The following is a 17006-nucleotide window of genomic DNA, read 5'->3' as shown; positions in this document are numbered from 1 at the left end:
GAGGGTGCAGGCACCCAAGCACTTGGGCCATCCTCCACTGCCCTCCTAGGCCACAGCAGAGAGCTGGACTGGAAGAGGAGTAGCCGGGACTCGAACCACGGCCCATATGGGATGCTGGTGCTGCAGGCGGAGGATTAGCCAAGTGAGACACAGCGCCAGCCCTCCATGGACACTCTTTAACATAGGGGCAGTGGGAGGTATGATAAACAGCATAAAAGCTTTGAAGCCAGAAAATCTGCCTTTAAACCTCAGTTTCATGGTTTGCTAGTTATATGATCTAGGGTGAGTCAATAGTCTTATTTTCCTCATTTGGAAAATGATCAATAAATTGTACCAACCCAGCAGGAGTCTGTGAGGATTAAATGTAATACAACCAACCTGTCTGTGTCCCATCAAATGCCTTCTCTTTTTCTCCCTATCTCCATCTGGGCCTGATAGGAGCACCCAGTGAGCCCCATGAGCATTGCTCAGTGATGTCGACAGAAGATCATTGCTCCCATGGGCCATTCTTATTTTTTTTTTTCATTTTCCCTGATTTTAAACTCACCCTCACCCTAATAGTAGTTTTCTCAATGAGACTTCAATCACTCTGCAACATGTTAGTCTGATCTTGAAAATAAAGTTGCCTCTTCTGATCAACTGGCCAAACTGGAATAGAAACCCTTTCAGAACAATGGCATCTGAAAGTGTAGAATTCGATAGAATTAGATTCAGCTGCATCAGAATCTCTAGGCGCGTATGCAAAGCTGCAGACTTGTGGGCCCTATCCCACGCTCCAAATGGGGATCTCTGAGTACACAGCCTGGAATCCAAGTGATGCTGATGCACTCTGAAGCTTGGCCTCTATTTCCCAACAGGGTAAACCTAGGATCTAAACTGACTTTTCAAGGATAAGAAAGCATTCCTCAGCCCCACTGATCATTCCTAGCAGTGAGATGACCCTTTTCCCATGGCCAGTGAGACCAAAGGCAATGACTTGCCTGAATGCCCGTAGCTGGTTAGTGGTAGAAGAAAACCCAGGTGCTGTACTTCCAGGTGCAGCTGTCTTTCCACAGTACTGTGCTGTCTCACCCTCTTCCTGCTCTCAATCTTCCCCTCCAAAGAGTTCTTGGCACCTTACAAGGAACTCACAAGAGGCATAGAATCCGTAGACAAAGGACTAAAACAAGTGTGTGTGTGTGTGCGTGTGTGTGTGTGTGTGTATAAAAGAGAGACAGACACACAGAGATACAGGCAGAGACAGACATATCTCCTTTTCCTTCCTGTGGTCATTACATTTTCTCTGAATTTCAAATCCCCCGTAGAGGGTAGATGCCTGATATGTTCTTTTTAAGTTCCTTAAATTGCAACGTCAGGTGAGTATAATCATAATTACATTCCATTACAGGGGAGGAATTTAGATTACTCATGGCATTATTTCTTATAGATCCGATCTGCCTGTCCATTTAGGTATCTTATGTGCTTCCTTATAGTTAGGAACTGTTCTATCAAGTTTCATGCTTCCACCTGATAAAAGATTTTTGGACCAAGGTAATCATTTAAAATATTAGCCATTATCTGACAGAGAAATTAATTTAATGAAGCCTTAGGAAGAGTGTGCTTGAAAGAGCGGTGATCTGAACACTAGCAGATCTTATATTCCAGCCCAAGGAATGAGCTCTAGAGCTCTGGAGTAAGTCACTTAGCCTCAGCAGGCCTAGGTTTCCCCACTGGAAAAATGAGACAGAAAAGCTGAGTGCATCTCTAACTGCAAACATGTTGGCTGACATGTTCACTCCTGAGAAACATGGCATCCCAGTCTGGACACATAAGAGCTCTCAGAGGTTCTGAAGGGAAGAACCCAGTTTACCTTCTCTCATGTTCAGTTCACTCTCCTATTCAGGAAGTATTTGTTGAGCACCTGCTTTATACCAGACACTCCTCCAGGAGCTGCAGATTCAGCAGGGAACATAACACCCAGAAATTCCTTCCTGCGGGGAACTTGCATCCTAGTGGAAGACACTTGTCACAAGCAAAAATGAAAATTAAATCATACAGCATATTAGGAAGTGGTGAGGCTTGTGGAATACAATGAATTAGGGAAGAGTACTGAGTTAGAAAGGAGGGTGAGTGAATAATAATATTCTTTGGGCCGGCACTGTGGCACTGCGTGTTAACGCCCTGGCCTGAAGCACCGGCATCCCATATGGGTGCCAGTTCAAGTCCCAGCTGCTCCTCTTCTGATCCAGCTCTCTGCTATGGTCTGGGAAAGCAGTAGAAGATGGCCCAAGTCCTTGGGCCCCTGCACCCACATGGGATACCTGGAGGAAGCTCCTGGCTCCTGGCTCCTGGCTCCTGGCTTCGGATCAGCACAGCTCCGGCCATTGGAGTAAACTGGGGAGTGAACCAGCAGATGGAAGAAATCTCTCTCTCTGCCTCTCCTCTCTCTGAATAACTCTGACTTTCAAATAAATAAATAAATAAATACTTAAATGATAATAACATTCGTTAAGATGATTCTCAGGGCAGGCATTTGGAGAAGCAGTTAAGATGCTGCTTGAGATGCCTGGGTCCCATATCAGAGGGTTCAGGTTCCAGTACTGGCTCCGCTCCTGATTCTAGCTTCCTACTAATGTACACCCTAGGAGGCAGACAGTGATGGCTCAAGTGCTTGGGTCCCTGCCACCAGTTTAGGAGACCTAGATGAAGTTTCTGGCTCCTGGCGTTGGCCTGGCCCAGCCTCAGCTGTACAGGCATTTGGGGACAGGAACTGTGAGTGGAAGATTCTCTCTCTCTCCTTCTCTCTCTCTCTCCCCCTCCTTCCCTCACTCCCTCCCTCCCTCTCTGTTTCCCTTTATTCTGTATCTATGTCTGCATTTCAATTAAAGAAAAAGATTTTTAAAAGAATAATTATTGCTAATATCTCTGGATTTGACATGCAAAAATATGACCTGGGAAATCTCTGTACTCAAATATATCCCATGGCCTTTCTCCTTCCCAAATCATCTACTTCCCCATGAATTACCACACCAGGCATGTTACTGGTGAGTAGGGAGACGAAGAACTTGTCTTTGGCAGGTTATTCCCACAGCATCACACAGCAGTGTCATTCAGTCCACTGACCCTAGCACTAAGCAAGATGCTGTTAGGAGACATGCTATGCAAGAGAGAGAAACCATTGCGCCCACGCCAGGCAGCAGAGAGTTCTGCTGGATGAAATCGCTGAGAAGATAATTCTAGGCCAATGTCTGCAGTGCAGGGGGATACAGTGAAAGATATTAGGGAATAAATTATAAGGCCTATCATCTAGCATCATTTCTGCAACCCCAACCCAAATGAACCTCCATTCTGATGCACTTAAGATAAAGGTGTTGGACTAGGTGACCTCCTCAGTCACTTATACTGCTAAAATGTTATAACTATATAATTGTATGTGAGTTGATTCCTTCACAAGCATCTATTGGGTTCCCAGTGGTACTTGGCTCTAGAGCCAAAATAAATAACTCAAGAATCCTTCTCTGATAAAATAAAAGCCACTCTCATTTAGTAATGCCATTGGATAACATTTACTAAGCAGTGACTAAATGCCAAACACCATTCTGAATGCTTTTCATGCGTAATTCAGAAAATTTTGAGTTAAACACAGTTGTGAGCTGTATTGTGGGAGGCAGGATTCTAAGATCCCCAATGACCCCCATCTTTGTAGCATGCCTCTGTTGAAGGTGTGCTGATGGGGCGGGGCTGGCGCTGTAGCACAGCGGGTTAAAGCTGTGGCCTGCAGCCCCGGCACCCCATATGGGCAGTGGTTCGAGTCCCAGCTGCTCCACTTCTGATCCAGCTCTCTGCTTTGGCCTGGGAAAGCAGTAGAAGATGGCCCAAGTCCTTGGGCCCCTGCACCCATGTGGGAGACCCAGAAAAAGTTCCTGGTTCCGGCTTCAGATCAGTTTAGCTCTGGCCGTAACAGTCATTTGTAGAGTGAATCAGCGGATGGAAGAACTCTCTCTCTCTCTCTCTGGCTTTACCTCTCTCTATAACTCTGTCTTTCAAATAAATAAAATAAATCTTTTAAAAAAAGGTGTACTGATATGTCACATCTGTGGCTGTGTGCAGGTGTCACCAATGTCTCTAGCCAACCTCAGGAAAGGGTGATTATCTCAAGTGAGCGTAACCCAATCAGATGGAATCTGAAGAGACTGCGATCTTCCCAAAGAAATGCAAGGATGAGAGGGAGTTCATGAGAGAGATTGACCACTGCTGGCTTGGACAATGGAGAGGACCACCCAGTGAAAGATGGAAAACAGCAACCAGGACTCTGACCAATAGCCAGCAGAAAGGCAGGGACCTCAGCCCTGCAGCTGCAAGGAGCTGCACTTGAGCAAGTTTGCAAGCAGATTCTTCCCTAATCAAATACTCTAGATGAGAGTACAGTCTGGGGGACACCTTGCTTTCTACCTGCAAGGCCCCTGAGGCAAGGACCTGTGCCCGGGCTTCCTTTTTTCTTTTTTTTTTAATTAATTTATTTGAAAGATGGAGTTAGAGAGAGAGAGAGAGATGACAAAGAGAGAGAGGTCTTTGATCCACTGGTTCACTCCCTAAATGGTCACAGTGGCTGCAGCTGAGCAATCCGAAGCCAGGAGCCAAGAGCTTCTTCCAGGTTTCCCAAGTGGGTGAAGGGGCCTGAGGACTTAAGCCATCCTCTGCTGCTTTCCCAGGTGCATTAGCAGGGAGCTGGATCAGAAGTGGAGCAGCCAGCACTCAAACAAGCTCACATATGGGATGTCGGTGCTGCAGGCCAGGACTTTAACCCACTGTGCCCCAGGGTCGGCCCCTTCCTTTTTTTTTTTTTTTTTTTTTTTTTAGATGAATTTATTTGAAAGGCAAAGAGATAAAGGAAGGGAGAGAGACACACAAAGAGATCTTCCATCCACTGGTTTACTACCCAATTGGTCACAAAAGCTTGGACTGGCCAGGTTAAAACCTGAAACGCCATCTGGTTCTCCCACGTGGGTGGCAGGACCCAAGCACTTGAGTCATCATCCACTGCCTCCCCAGGTGCATTAACAGGGAGCTGCATGGGAAGCCAGGACTTGAACCAGAACTCCAATATTGGACGCTGGCGTTGCAAATGGAGATTTAACCTACTGTGCCACAATGCCAGCCTCTATGCCCAGACTTCTGGCCAACAAACCTATGGACTAATAAATGGGTTCTGTTCTAGCAGCTGTGTTGATGGTGATTTGCTGCACAGTGTCTTTTTCATCTGTTTTCTGTTGCTATAGCAGAAGGCCTGAGACTGAGCTCTTTCTAATGGGAAGCAGTTTATTTAGTTTATGGTGCAGGAGGCTAGAAGTCCAAGATCAGGTAACACTGCATTTTGTGAGGGTCTAGTGGTGCACAACAACATAAGCAGAATGGTGGGAGGGCAAACGGGCTCCTGCGGAGAAACAAAACACAAGGGGAGACCTCATTTCATAACAAACCACTCTTGCAGTAACAAAACCTATCCCATGAGAAAAGCATTGAAATCCCTCTTAACAATCCAATCACCTCTTAAAGACCCTGCATCTCAACAGGGCCACAGCGTTGATCAAATTTCAGCATGAGTTTCGGAAAGGAGAAACCATAGCACAACCAAAACAGAACACAAAAATCAGATATACCCATTTTATGATCAGAAAACAGGCAGAAAAGGGTAAGCCGCTTGAGCAAGATCATATCACCAGGAAAAGCCAAGCCAGAATTATGAACCCATGTGTCTTGTTCCAGAGTCTGTGTTCTTATGCTCTACTTCCTAGCAGAGAACTAGACTATAATCAAATACCCACATTACAGCTAACTAAGTACAATAACTGAAGTTGGTGGCTATAAAAATCTGTAGTTATCAACTCTATCAGGGAAATACATCAATCACGTCTTCAGCAGAATCCATTGTTAAATATTTAGGTGTTTTGCAAACTGGTCATTCAATGGTTGGCAGCTTGAAATAGGTTATGGCAGAAGTATTGACCTCATGAAAATTGGTGATTACTCCAAATTAGGTTTCTTGCTTGTTCAGTGGGAGAGCAGGTTGACCAGCCCACCACTCAGATGAATGATTCTTCACATATAACACATGAAGACATATCATAGGTAAGTGTTGTGCAGAATCTGAGGAAAGAAAGGATTATTGTGTGATAGGTCCAGTGAATGTTCTCATGAAAGATAAGAGCCTAGCTGGTTCTGGAATACAACAGTGAATGTGGGAAGTGCATTTCAAAGGCAGGGGTGACACATTTGTACAGTGGCACAGAGGTGGGGAGGAATGTCACATGTGTGAGCACCTGGAGCACAGTGTCGTGCTGGGCACATCATTCTCCATCATGAGATGCTGGCACAGCACTGCGTCATGAGAGCAGAGAGTGTTCTGCATGGGAGGGGCTTGGATGGATCCCAGCAACATACCAGATGGGGCAGGAGGTGGGGCGTTCATGACTGTCCATCATGCGAGACCCAGAGGCCCAGGGCATGGTATACTGGAATGGGAAGGTGGAGATCAGGGCCCCATCACAAAAGAAGAGTGTTAATATGAACCCAGCTTGAAACCAAGCTCATATCAGCTGGTACTGGCCTGGGTGTAGCTACTTGATGTAACAGATGCACTAACTGGACAATGGTTTAATTTCAGTCTTAATTTTTCCAATAATGGAAAAAATTAAAATTGCACACCATTTAATTGCACACAATTTATCAGAGTCTTACTGTGCAAGGTGAAAATAATTTGTTTGAAAGAATACATTTCAGTCTTATCTAGGTGTGTTATGGCTACATACAGTAAAAACATCTTTGGGTGTGTTTTTTAATGTACTATGTACCCCTTTACACCTCTTTAGGTCATTTTAGCCAGCTGCTGCATCAAACTCCACAAAGGAATAATTGATATTCCTCACATGAGACCTTCACTTCTTGTGAAGAACTCCCATCTCTGGAGTTCTCTACTGACTCTGTGCCTTAAGACACTTCAGAAACCCATGTGAAACCCTCACCAGCACAACCCAGCATGCAAGGGTATTAATACTCTGACCAGTAGGAGACAGGAGCCAGAGGCTAAGTCCTTTCCCTTTGCTCCCCCCATGAGTGGTCTTCAGATGTATGCCATAGGCTTCTCACACCATCCAGTGGGATCAAACAATCAGTCACCCAAGTTGATGGCCAGCTCACTCCTCTCATGCTTTGTTATTCTTGTGCTACTCCCTGTAGCTCTACTCCCCTGTTAAGTTAGACTCATTTCTGCTTTCTGGGGAAGCCATGGTAAGACATATCTCAACTGGATGTGTTGTGATCATGTAGACACGAATATGGACAAAGGCTTTAATGACCGACCAACCTACCAGGAAGAGAGATTGCCACGATGGGGCAATCATTAAAAACTTTCCAAGTGGAAAGCTAAATGTTTATGATTCTTCAATATTGCAGTTCCCCAAACTTAGACCTATCCCATAAAGATCAGATAACATGCAGCATGCTCACCATAGTTTGGAAGAGATAGTGCTTCATAGTTTAGGGAATACAAGGAGCATCTTGTTTGGTTGTATTTGTAATGATGTGCTCAGAGCAGAATCACGCATACCATTGGACAAAAGGAAATAGTTATATTGCTATAAATCTCTGGCTTAATGAGTCTAAGAATTATGTTTATTTTGGAATATATTCTTTGGGTCACCTATTTTCCTCATTGCTTTGAAAATATACACATTCAAAGTTTAACAATTAACCTCCGTGGAGTTTTTGTTTTTGTTTTTTTTTTTTTTTTTTTGACAGGCAGAGTGGACAGTGAGAGAGAGAGAGACAGAGAGAAAGGTCTTCCTTGTCCGTTGGTTCACCCCTCAATGACCGCTGTGGCCGGTGCACGACGCTGATCCAAAGCCAGGAGCCAGGTACTTCTCCTGGTCTCCCATGCGGGTGCAGGGCCCAAGGATTTGGGCCATCCTCCACTGCACTCCCTGGCCACAGCAGAGAGCTGGACTGGAAAAGGAGCAATCGGGATAGAATCCGGCGCCCCGACCGGGACTAGAACCTGGTGTGCTGGCGCCACAGGCTGAGGATTAGCCTAGTGAGCCGCAGTGCCGATGAGGGTTTTTGTTTTCTTTTTTTTAGGATTTATTTATTTATTTGAAAGTCAGGTTCCTGAGTTACAGAGGAGAGGCAAAGAGAGAAAGAGAGAGAGAGAGAGAGAGATCTTCCACCCACTGGTGCACTCCCCAGATGGCTGCCACAGCCAGGGCTTGGCCAGGGCTTGGCCAGGGCTGGGCCATGCCAAAGTTGATAGCAAAGAACTTCATCCGAGTCTCCCACATGGGATCAGGGGCCTAAGGACTTGGGCTATCTTCCACTGCTTTCCCAGGTGCATTAGCAGGGAGCTGGATCAGAAGTGGAGCAGCCAGAACTCAAACCAGTGCCCATATGGAATGCTGGTGCTGCAGGCAGTGGCCTGTCATATAATGGCTCTAACCAGGGAAAAGGGGTCCTGGTTGTTAGATCTGTTTGCTCACTAGCAAGGTGGGTTTTGGACTCAGCTACAAGATTCATTACTTAACTGAGATACAATGAACAAACTTCTAATCCTGTCTCTGGGTATTTCTTCTCCTGGTGGATAGAGTGACACGGGGTTGATGGAGATGGAATGAGATGGTATAGTGACAGGGGGAGATTTCATGGTGACCTCCCAAGACTAGCAAAGGATGGCATACTATGATAGGAGGCTGAATAATGGCTCCCAGAGATGTCCATGTTCTAAAACTTAGAACCTGTGAATGTTACCTTACATGCCAAGGTCTTGATTAAATTAAGGATTTGGGGAGGAGGCGGTTGGCTAGGGTTAAGCAGATGGATCCTAAATGTAACCATGAATGCCCTTATAAAGAGGGAGCAAAGAGCTCTTACTATAGAAGAGGGAGATATGAGGGGGAAACAAGGGGCTGCAGCGATGTGAGGAGACAAGGAATGTTGACCACCTCCAGAAGGTGGCAGGAGGTAAGGAGTAAATTCTCTCCCAGAGCCTCCAAAAGAAATTATCTCTGTGGATGTAAACCTTGACTGACCCATGAGACTCAGTTAAGACCTCTGGCTTCTTAACTGTAAGAGAACAGGCACTAGGTTTGTAGCTGTTTTGTTACAGCAGTTGTAGGAAACTCATCTGAGTGTTTATGATCATGTGAACTGCTCCTATTGTCACTGTCCTGTCTGGTACCCAAAGAGTATACCCCATTCTCATGCCTTTCCAAACAGGGCCTCAAATCATGCTTCCAAATAAACCTTCTTTTTGGATATGGCACCGTTTTTCTAGATAACATCATCATTTTGCCTAACACTAATGGGACATACAGGAATCCAAATTTTTCCCAAATTCACATACATAGTACAGATTCTCCCAAATTCACAAAAGGAGTAAAGGCAGAAGACAGTTGAAGAAAACCCTAAAATGCTGCCTGTAATACATTGGTGTCAAACAAGCAACCAATCATCCATCTGTTGGTCAACTGTTCATGTCTGAGCAGTTGATGTATGTGTGACAGTCACTGCAAGTCAACAAAAGGGTGCACAGCTTTCCTAAGGAAGAAACCAGTGTGCATTTGTGAGTCAACAGTAAAATGTAGTGCCAAAAAGTCTGGCCTCTAATTTGTCATATGGATTGGGGAAAGTCACAACCTTTCTGGGTCAGGCTTTTTCCTCTTCTTAAGAGTTGGGTTAGAATGGTAGATGACGTTTTCACTTTTGCATTATCTTGCTTGCTATGTGAGCTTCTCTGTGAGTACCCACAACAGTACTGTAGGTGAAGTATTGTTAGGTTTATCTTAGAAGTGAGGAGTCAGGGCCGGAGCCGTGGCTCTCTTGGTTAATCCTCAACCTGCGGTGCCAGCATCCCATATGAGCGCCGGGTTCTAGTCCCGGCTGCTCCTCTTCCAGTCCAGCTCTCTGCTATGGGTCTGGAGGGCAGTGGAGGATGGCTCAAGTGTTTGGGCTCCTGCACCCACATGGGAGACCAGGAGGAAGCACCTGGCTCCTAGATTCGGATCGGCGCAGTGCCGGCCGTAGCGGCCATTTGGGGAGTGAACCAACGGAAGGAAGACCTTTCTCTCTGTCTCTCTCTCTCACTGTCTAACTCTGCCTGTGGGAAAAAAAAAATAAAAAGACCAAAGGGAAATTATTTTTGTACTCTCAAAGTGTAAATAGGTATATATGATTTAGACAGAAGGGGTGCGTAGGAACAGGGGCAGAGACTCCCAAACCTTTTACTCTCTTGAGATTGTGTTTCAGAGGCTGTTCTAAGAAAGCTAATCTTGGAACATGGTACTCAGAGAGGGCCAGAACACCAGTTAGCCAAGGAAAGCTGCCAGAAACTCGTCTGAGTCCGAGTTTTCAACATCCAATGTATGACCATGTATGTTGCAAATAGGAAGAGCAGGAAGGGCCCTCCTGCTCCCCCATTTTTACATCCTGAACACTCCCCTAACCCTTGCTATAAAAGCCCTGGCAAAGTGCCTCTCAGGGAGGCAGTCTCCTTAAGGTATGCATCTTCGCATTGTCATCTTTCTTTACCTCTATTAAGTATAGTTCTCCTCTGAGAAAATCTGAAGTTGATTATTTGGACCCCTTCTGTCTGCTCTCACCAGCACCATGTGTAACTCCCACACAGTGTGTACTCATTACCCATTAAATTAAATGTACAGTCTGGAACTGGGAGTCCGAGTGCCTAACTTCTAGACCCCTTGTTGCGTGGCTGCGTATGTGGGTGTTACACTGTTCGATGTATTCATGAACTTGGCCAAGCCTCCCCTTGACCGACCCTAATGTAACTGATTTCCTTCAAAGGGTGTGTTTATATCTGTGCCCAACATGAGTGTGTCAGAGAGCGTCAAGGCAGTGTATCGCCAGTGGGACTTCCCTATGCTTATAGGGCTGTAACATCCAATTAAAGACATTTCTATAACATTCCGATTGTGAAACTAAGAAATGGTTCTTATTTTCTCTAAATGAGTGGCATTTTTTTTTTCCCGAAAGAATAGGGACATACTGGAAATGAGTGACATAAGAGCAAGCTTCACAGTGTCTAACCACTCCACTGTATAGTTCCAACTACTGTGGTGGAGGAGAAAGTGCTTCCGGTAGCCAGAGGATCTAAGAAACTGACATCTCCTTCATTCAGATAAGGAAGAGAATCCCGCAAACGTCGGGTGCTGTAACAGCAAGGATCGCGTGCATTCCTTGTGTCTGATTCCCTCATGAGGTCTGTGTAGCTCCTCCTATACAGGGATCCCTGGATCTACTCACTGCTGAGACAGGGCAGGGTGTTCCATCTCCAACACAGTGGTGGACCTATGTAACCCACAGACTGGATGATTTCTTTAGTATCTTGAGACACATTTCAAGAATATACAGCAAAATAAGGATGCCTCAAAAGTCAAAACCTAAGGGAAGAGAGAGAGAAGCAGAGTTCCAAAGCTAATACTTTGTCTGAAATCATATGCCTCACCCAGGATCACCCTCGCAGGACAAGCAGAATCACAGACAGACCAGGGAATGTACAAGTTGTGGACACTAGTAGGATATCGCAAATAAAGCTGGAGCTCAAAAGTTTGCAGCCTCAGTAGAAAAAGAAGCAGAAGTCTCCCTCCATCCCACCTAGGAAAAGGAAGGAAAATTAATGGTCACAAATCTGGGAGATGAAGCAAGCAAAAATTCTTCCCTAAAAATTCATCCAACCCTCATGGGAGTTTAAACTCCAGATTCGGATGACTTGGGTTGTCTGTGAAGCTCTAAAAATGCAGTCATGGAGCAAGCCCCGGGTTGGTAGTCCTGGTGAAATCGGACATGAGCCCCTAGAATCTGCACAAAAATGTGGCCGTTTAAAGTTTCCCAGAAGTGCTATCTGGGGCACCACATGAGCTACCAGAATTTGGGGTGCCATACGATTTTGCCATGAGCTTATTAATGAATCCTCAATATTAATAAGCCTGAGAGGGTTCTTGCCTAATATTTAGAGAAGAATTCTAAATATCGGCAGAGATAAACAAGGCAGCATTGTTTATTAGTGAGAAAGATGCATAGGAGAGTGAGAGCTTTATTTAAGAGAGAGAGGTGAATAGGGGTTCATACCGAGCACCAGGAACCAGCCACATGGATGAGCATCTAGGCCAGAAAGCCTAGAGCACATGGCCTGAAGGCCATGCACCCTGGAAGGGCAGGGATACAGCAAGCCCCCTCCTGGCAAGGGTCCAGGAAAGAAGAGAGCACGGACACACCGTGTCCCAGGCTTTTAACCCACTTCCAAAGGGGAGTGGTTAATTAACCTGATTGGCTGGTTGGCACTCAGGTGTGGCCAGCTAGGGGAATGAGGTCACACAGGGGCGTGGCAAAGGTGTGGTCTTCCAGTTCACAAATGCAATCAACTTTAGCCTGTATGACTGCCTACTTCACTGGCACCTGCTACTTTCTGTCTGAAGGTGCCCATCTTCAGTTCAGGTCTCAAAGAATTCCCACAGATATGTGCCAAGCAAAGACCTCAGAATCAAAAAAAAAATTATAAAAGCTCAAAATTCCACAAGAAAACAAGACACTGTGAGAACCAGTAGAAACAAAGGATCAATCAGACCTGCCAAGACTTCAGCTGCCGAACCATCAGTCACACACCGTAAAATAAATATGCCAACTTGGTAAAAGAACAAAACATAAGAATTGAAAATCTGAGCCAGGAGTAAGACTATCAACATCACCATACAGACTCAAAAAGACTAAGTAGGGGTTGGGGGATGTGCCTCATGACACAGTGGATTAAGCCACCTGTGACACCAACATCCAACATCAGAGTGCTGGTTTGAGTCCTGGCTGTTCCACTTCAAATCCAGCTCCCAAATAATGTGCCTGGGAAAGCAGCAGATGCCAATCCAAGTACTTGGGTCCCTGCCACCCATGTGGGAGACCCAGATGGAGTTCCTGGCTCCTGGCTTCAGACTGGCCCAGCCCTGACTATTGCAGCCGTTTCAGGAGTGAACCAGTGGATGGAAGATCTCTCTCACACACACACAAACTGCTTTTCAAATAAATAAATTGACTTATTTATTTATTTGAAAAGCAGAGTTGCAGAGAGGGAGAGGATGAGAGATCTTCTATTCACTGGTTCACTCCCCAAATGACAGCAACAGCCAGGGCTGGACCAAGCCAGCACCAGGAGCCATGAGCTTCTTCCCAGTCTTCCACATGGGTACAAGGGCCAAGTACTTGGGACATCTTCTGCTGCTTTCCCAGGCACATTATCAAAGAGTTGGATCCAAAGTAGAGCAGCAGGGGCTCAAACCAGTGCCCAGATGGGATGCCAATGTTGCAGGCACCCACTAGGCCACAGTGCAGGCTCCATCATTTTTTTTTTAAAGAAAAAGTAAATTGGGTTTCTAGAATAAAAAATGGATTTTTTTAAATGGCTTTTGTTGCCAACAGCATGGTGGATTATATACTTGAACTAATCTTCTCCTTAAATACAACTAAAAATGCTGAGTTTTTTCTATCCTGCTAAATGCATCCATGAGCTAGTAAAAATGTAAGGAATTGTCAGGTCAACATCTAAGTGGAGGCGATCAAGCCAGTTGTGTGAATTTGAACATCATTTTTCTCCACTCTTCTAGAACTGAAAGAGTTGCAACTTAAGTAGTCTACTATCAGTTCACCTACAAAGAATGGGAACCCAGAGAGCCACCGGCTCAGCATAAAATCAGTTGTATCAAAGTCTGCGTCGGAATGGAAGTCAGGTAATTATCTCCACTAAACGCCAGTGCTCAAGCAGGTTCTCATTCCACCTAGATGGTTCAAAGGATCCTCAACCACAGTACAACCTGTCCCAGAGTGACAGAAGCAAATGCAAATCTACCTCATAGAAACCCACCCCCACCCCAGGCAATGGCTTTTCAAAGCTAAAATGTCAAAGAAGAACAAAAGCTCTCCATCAAAAACGATTATGTGGGGCCAGCACTCTGACAGTGTCAGCCTGTCAGCCTGCAGTGTCAGCATCCCATACGGATGCTGGTTCAATTCCCGGCTGCTCCACTTCTGATCCAAGCTCTCTATTATGTCCTGGAAAAGCAGTGGAAGATGGCCCAAGTGCTTGGGCCCCTGTATCCTTGTGGGAGATCCAGAAGAAGCTCCTGGCTCCTGGCTTCAGATTGGCCCAGCTCTGGCTGTTGTGGCCATTTGGGAATGGAAGATCTCCATCCCTCTGTCTCTGCCTCTCTCTAACTCTGCCTTTCAAATAAATAAATAAATCTTTAACAACAAGTGATTAAGTTACTGTGGAATCACACACCATGAGCAAATTCTGCATATGGCAAGATAAAATCTGCAAGTACATTAAAAATTAGAACTATCATATGAGAATATAAAATATGAGTAATAAAGTTTCAGCATACAAAACCTGAGAACTCAAGAAGATGCTGATGGAAATAATGAACCTAAATAGAATTCACAGGAGTAAAAAAAAAATCTCCCAAAGTGTCAACCATCAAAAATACAGTAAATTTAAATAAAAATTATCAATGTGTATTCACCAACAGAATTAAGAGTGTAAAACGAAAACCATAAGCTGGAAGAAGACATCTGTAACATGTACAAATAGACAAAGGGTTATATCTGGAATAGAGAACTCTTATCCATGCAAAATAACCAAAAAGTACATCAAGACATAGTCCAGACATTTCACAAAAGAAATACAAGGGTGCTTCCATGAGGCCATGGAAAATAGAATGAAAATATGAGTTACCATTATAGAGTAAAAATAAATCAAACTGTTGTCAATTGAAGACTTTCTGTACTCATTAAATATTTGATGGATGAAAGAAAGGAGGCAGGAAGGAAGGTGAGAAGGCAGGAAGTAAGACAGGACTGGAGGAAGAAGGAAGGAAGGAAGGAAGGAAGGAAGGAAGGAAGGAAGGAAGGAAGGAAGGAAGGAAGGAAGGAAGGAAGGAAAGGGAGGGAGGGAGAGAGGGAGGGAGGGAGGGAGGAAGGGAGGACTGAGGGAGCACAGGTTCCATCCCAGGCTTTGCACTTTGCATTCCTGGGGTCTTTAAATTACTATTCAGGGCCAGCGCTGCGGCTCAATAGGCTAATCCTCCACCTAGCAGCTCCAGCACCCTGGGTTCTAGTCCCGGTTGGGGTGCCGGATTCTGTCCCGGTTGCCCCTCTTCCAGGCCAGCTCTCTGCTGTGGCCAGGGAGTGCAGTGGAGGATAGCCCAAGTGCTTGGGTCCTGCACCCCATGGGAGACCTGGAGAAGTACCTGGCTCCTGCCTTCGGATCAGCGCGGTGCACCGCCGGCCGCAGCAGGCCGGCCACGGCGGCCATTGGAGGGTGAACCAATGGCAAAGGAAGACCTTTCTCTCTGTCTCTCTCTCTCACTGTCCACTCTGCCTGTCAAAAAAAAAAAAAAATACTATTCGGTAATCTGGAGAGCTGCAGTTCTGAGACTGAGTTTAGGCTACAAGGTTTATAACCTTAGGAAGAGAATTAAATGCTGGGAACCTGTTTTCTGGGTTTAAAGAGGGCACAGACCCTATAGCTGTGTGTTGGGGAGGGTCAAGTGCAGCAAGGCTTGGAAGGTGGTGATCAGCTGGATGCAAATGTTAGTTGTTCCCTCAAGGCTTCAGCCCCAAGGTCTTAGACCTCCCTGTAAACAAGTTTCTGGATCATTGGTCTTCAGAGGCCCAAGGGGTTTAAGCCCCGCCCCCTCCTTGGCCACAGCCTGAAACCCCTTGAATGTCAGACAAAGTCTTCCTCCTGCAAGCAGAGATAAGGAGACAGAAAGGGTGTTGACAATAAGCTTCATCAGACTCTAGGGACCTGCTTCCCGCAGGGGGCACAGCCAGGTCGGGAATGGACTCAGGTCAAGAAACTGAGAAGACCCCGGGGGCCAGGTTGAGGGCTGGAATTCAAACCCTTTCTTCACCTTAGGAGAAAGGCCTTCACCTGTGCCACTCACATACCCCCTGCCCCTGCAGTCTGAAAGACTGGAGGCTTAGGAATGTCATCCAATCTGAGCCTAGCTGCAGTCCCAGACAAGAGGGCCTCAAGGATACAGGGAGGGTAGAACCATCCTATGTCTCAAGCTTTCCCATCAGAAGAAGCCGGCATGTCCCAGAGGAGGGCTGCCTGAGAGCTGAGCAGAGACCCCGCCAGCCAGCCCCTGTCCCAGGAGAGCACATATACTCCACACCCCAAGGGCCAGGTGTTGGGACACTGCTGAAGAGCCTTCTCAGGGCAGTGGGACTCGGGCTGCAGGGCAGGTGGTAGCATGGCCACTTGAGCCACCCACTGTGCTGCGGCACAGGGAGTTGTTCAGGTTCCTCAGGATAGGAAAGTACTGTCTGTCTTGTGAATCAGGGCGTCTGACTCCAGAACCCCCTCCCCTAACTCTGCTCTTCTCCCCGTTGAGAGCAGCAGTCTGTTCTGTGGTTAATTTTCTTTTATATTCTTTTTTTAAAGATTTATTTATTTGTTTGAGAGGCACAGTTACAGAGAGGCTGAGGGGGGGAGAGAGAGAGAGAGAGAGAGAGAGAGAGAGATCTTTCACCTGCTGGTTCACTCTCCAGATGGCCTCACCGGCTAGGGCTGCACCGATATGAAGCCAGGAGCCAGAAGCTTCTGCCAGGTCTCCCACGCGGGTGCAGGGTCTCAAGGACTTGGGCTTTCCCAACTGCTTTCCCAGGCCATATCCCAGGCCATAGCAGAGAGCTGGATCAGAAATGGAGCAGCCATGTTTCAAACTGGTGTCCCTGTGGAATGCCAGCATTGTAGGTGGCAGCTTTACCCGCTATACCATAGCCCCGGCCCCCATCTTCTTTCTCTGAGAAAAAAAAAAAAAAAAAAGAAGATTTATTTATTTATTTGAAAGTCAGAGTTCCAGAGAGAGAGAAAGAGAGAGAATTTTCCATCTGCTTGTTCACTCTCCAAATGGCCACAGTGGCTGAGCCTGGGCCTTTCCAAATCCGAGAGCCTGGAATTCTATACTTGT

At 46.0% G+C, this 17006-nt stretch overlaps 1 long non-coding RNA gene across 1 annotated transcript in view; it reads right to left on the bottom strand.

The window, feature by feature from the left end:
* Positions 1–10126, bottom strand: part of LOC149125402 (uncharacterized) — a 518945-nt gene extending 508819 nt beyond the window's left edge. The window contains exon 1 of the long non-coding RNA XR_016210452.1: positions 10086–10126. This is a non-coding gene — a long non-coding RNA (uncharacterized LOC149125402). The remainder of the gene's footprint in view (positions 1–10085) is intronic.
* Positions 10127–17006: the final 6880 nt, after the last annotated feature.

Source organism: Oryctolagus cuniculus, chromosome 7 (assembly GCF_051225735.1).
Source record: "Oryctolagus cuniculus isolate XC-2025 breed Fujian yellow rabbit chromosome 7, ASM5122573v1, whole genome shotgun sequence".
NCBI classification, from domain to species: Eukaryota; Metazoa; Chordata; class Mammalia; order Lagomorpha; family Leporidae; genus Oryctolagus; species Oryctolagus cuniculus.
Note: the sequence above shows the minus strand (reverse complement) of the source record. Positions and strands in the feature narration are given on the sequence as shown.